This window comes from Arachis hypogaea, chromosome 10, assembly GCF_003086295.3.
Source record: "Arachis hypogaea cultivar Tifrunner chromosome 10, arahy.Tifrunner.gnm2.J5K5, whole genome shotgun sequence".
NCBI lineage: Eukaryota > Viridiplantae > Streptophyta > Magnoliopsida > Fabales > Fabaceae > Arachis > Arachis hypogaea.
The window spans coordinates 50232734-50236419 of NC_092045.1; the positions used below are offsets into that span (position 1 = coordinate 50232734).

General features: G+C 37.4%; 1 non-coding gene across 1 annotated transcript; it reads right to left on the minus strand.

Moving 5' to 3' along the window:
- Positions 1-2232: 2232 nt before the first annotated feature.
- LOC112719395 (small nucleolar RNA R71) lies at positions 2233-2340 on the minus strand. The gene has a single exon (XR_003161698.1). It is a non-coding gene; the product is annotated as a small nucleolar RNA R71 (small nucleolar RNA).
- Positions 2341-3686: the final 1346 nt, after the last annotated feature.

Here is a 3686-nt window from a genome sequence, read left to right on the forward strand (position 1 = left end):
ACCCTTACTCGCGTAAGGTTTATTACTTGGACGACCCAGTGCACTTGCTGGTTAGTTGTGCGAAGTTGTGATAAAGAGTTGAGATTGCAATTGAGCGTACCATGTTGATGGCGCTATTAATGATCACAATTTCATGCACCAAGTTTTTGGCGCCGTTGCCGGGGATTGTTCGAGTTTGGACAACTGACGGTTCATCTTGTTGCTTAGATTAGGTAATTTTATTTTATCTTGTTCTTCAGAGTTCTTAAGAATGAATTCTAGAGTTTCAGATGATGTTTTTATCATCACCAAAGCTGATTGATTCTCATCAATTTAGCTCTTGAATGTAATGTCTTGCTGAAGCTTGGCTAGCCATGTCTAATTTCTTTAGACTAAAGCTTTAGACTAATATTGCATGATTCCTGGAAATTCCTATTAAGAATTTTGATATCCTTATTTTCTTTCCCACTCAATTTTCGAAAAATCCAAAACAAAATTATAAAATCTTAAAACCAAAAATAATTTTATGTTTCTTGTTTGAGTCTAGTGTCTAATTTTAAGTTTGGTGTCAATTGCATGTCTTTATTCTTCTAGTTTTCGAAAATTACATGCATTATGTTCTTCATTGATCTTCAAGTTGTTCTTGATAATTTTCTTGCTCTGATCTTTAAATTCTCTGGTCTTGAGTGCTTTGTTGTTTCTCATATGCATTCTCAATTTGTTAGTGTCAATAGTATACAAACTTCTAAGTTTGGTGTCTTGCATGCATTGTTTATTTGATCGTAGTTTCATTTTGATTATTCCTCATCATTAAAAATTCAAAAAAAATTTTAAATTGTGTCTTTTCAAGTCAATAATACAGAGAATTGAAGATTCAGAACATACAGCAGAGGAATTACACAGAAAAAGCTGGGCGTTCAAAAGTCCCAGTGAGGAAGGAAAACTGGCATTTAAACGCCTGCCAGGGTGCCTGGCTGGGCGTTTAATGCCTAAAAGGGTAGCATTTTGGGCATTAAACGCCAGAATGGATACCATTCTGGGCGTTTAACGCCAGGATGGCACAAGAGGGAAGATTTTGTTTTTAATTCAGATTTTTTTTCAAGTTTCCATAATTTTTCAAAATCAAATCTTTTTCAAATCATATCTTTTCAATCATATATTTTCAAAATCAATTTCTGTCCATTTTTCAAAAATACTTGCTAACAATTAATGATTTGATTCAACATTTCAAGTATGTTGCCTTTTCTGTTGAGATGTCTGAATCATATCTTTTAAATTTCTTGTTAACTAAGTCATTAATTTTAAAAATCAAATCTTTTTAAATTGTTTTTCAATCATATCTTTTTAATCACATCTTTTTCAAAATAGTTTTCAATCATATTTTTTTATTTCTAATTTCAAAATCTTTTTCAAAATCACTTTATTTCTTTCCCAACTTTAATTTTCGAAAATCATTCTTCAAATTTTCAAAAATTCTTTTAATTATTTTAAAATCTTTTACTTTAAATTAAAAAAATTCTTCCCCTCTTCTCACATCCTTCTATTTATGGACTAACACTCCTCCTCAATGCACAATTCGAACTCTATCCCTCTTGATAAGTTCGAATTCTTCTACCTCCTCCTTCTATTCTTCTTTTCCTCTGACATCTCAAGGAATCTCTATACTGTGACATAGAGGATTCCATATTTTCTTGTTCTCTTTTCTTTCATATGAGCAGGAGCAAAGACAAAAGCATTCTTGTTGAGGCTGACCCTAAACCTGAAAGGACCTTGAAGCGAAAGCTAAGAGAAGCTAAAGCACTACTCTTTGTAGAGGACCTAACAGAAATCTTCAAACAAGAAGAAGACATGGCAGCCGAAAACAACAACAATGCCAACAATGCAAGGAAGGTGCTGGGTGACTTTACTGCACCTACTCCCGACTTCTATGGGAGAAGCATCTCTATCCCTGCCATTGGAGCAAACAACTTTGAGCTTAAGCCTCAATTAGTTTCTCTAATGCAACAGAATTGCAAGTTCCATGGACTTCCATTGGAAGATCCTCATCAGTTTTTAGCTGAATTCTTGCAGATCTTTGACACTGTCAAGACCAATGGGGTTGACCCTAAGGTCTACAGACTTATGCTATTCCCTTTTGCTGTAAGAGACAGAGCTAGGATATGGTTGGACGCACAACCTAAAGAAAGCCTGAACTCTTGGGAAAAGCTAGTCAATGCCTTCTTGGCAAAGTTCTTTCCACCTCAAAAATTGAGTAAGCTTAGAGTGGAAGTCCAAACCTTCAGACAGAAGGAAGGTGAATCCCTCTATGAAGCTTGGGAAAGATACAAATAATTGATCAGAAAGTGTCCTTCTGACATGCTTTCTGAATGGAGCATCATAGGTATCTTCTATGATGGTCTGTCTGAATTGTCCAAGATGTCATTGGACAGCTCTGCTGGAGGATCTCTTCATCTGAAGAAGACGCCTGCAGAAGCTCAAGAACTCATTGAAATGGTTGCAAATAACCAATTCATGTACACTTCTGAAAGGAATCCTGTGAACAATGGGACGAATCAGAAGAAAGGAGTTCTTGAGATTGATACTCTGAATGCCATATTGACTCAGAACAAAATATTGACTCAGCAAGTCAATATGATTTCTCAAAGTCTGTCTGGAATGCAAGCTGCACCAGGCAGTACTAAGGACGCTTCATTTGAAGAAGAAGCTTATGATCCTGAGAACCCATCAATGGAAGAGGTGAATTACATGGGAGAACCCTATGGAAACACCTATAATCCTTCATGGAAAAATCATCCAAATCTCTCATGGAAGGATCAACAGAAACCTCAACAAGGTTTCAATAACAATAATGGTGGAAGAAACAGGTTTAGCAATGGCAAGCCTTTTCCATCATCTTCTCAGCAACAGACAGAGAATTCTAAGCAGAGCCACTCTGACTTAGCAACCATGGTCTCTGATCTAATCAAAATCACTCAAAGTTTCATAACTGAAACAAGGTCCTCCATTAGAAACTTGGAGGCACAAGTGGGTCAGCTGAGCAAGAAAGTCACTGAACTCCCTCCTAGCACTCTTCCAAGCAATACAAAAGAGAATCCAAAAGGAGAGTGTAAGGCCATCAACATGGCCGAATTTGGAGAGGAGGAAGAGGCAGTGATCGCCACTGAGGAAGACCTCAATGGACGTCCACTGCCTCCAATAAGTTCCCTAATGAGGAACCATGGGAATCTGAGGCTCACACTGAGACCATAGAGATTCCATTGGATTTACTTCTGCCATTCATGAGCTCTAATGAGTATTCTTCCTTTGAAGAGGACGAAGATGTCACTGAAGAACAAGTTGCTAAGTACCTTGGAGAAATCATGAAGCTAAATGACAAGTTATTTGGTAATGAGACTTGGGAGGATGAACCCCCTTTGCTCACCAAAGAACTGAATGACTTGACTAGGCAGAGATTACCTCAAAAGAGACAGGACCCTGGGAAGTTCTCAATACCTTGTACATTAGGCACCATGACCTTCGAGAAAGCTCTGTGTGACCTAGGGTCAATCATAAACCTCATGCCTCTCTCTGTAATGGAGAAACTAGGGATCTTTGAGGTACAAGCTGCAAGAATCTCACTAGAGATGGCAGACAATTCAAGAAAACAAGCTTATGGACTTGTAGAGGATGTTCTGGTAAAGATTGAAGACCATTACATTCCTACTAAT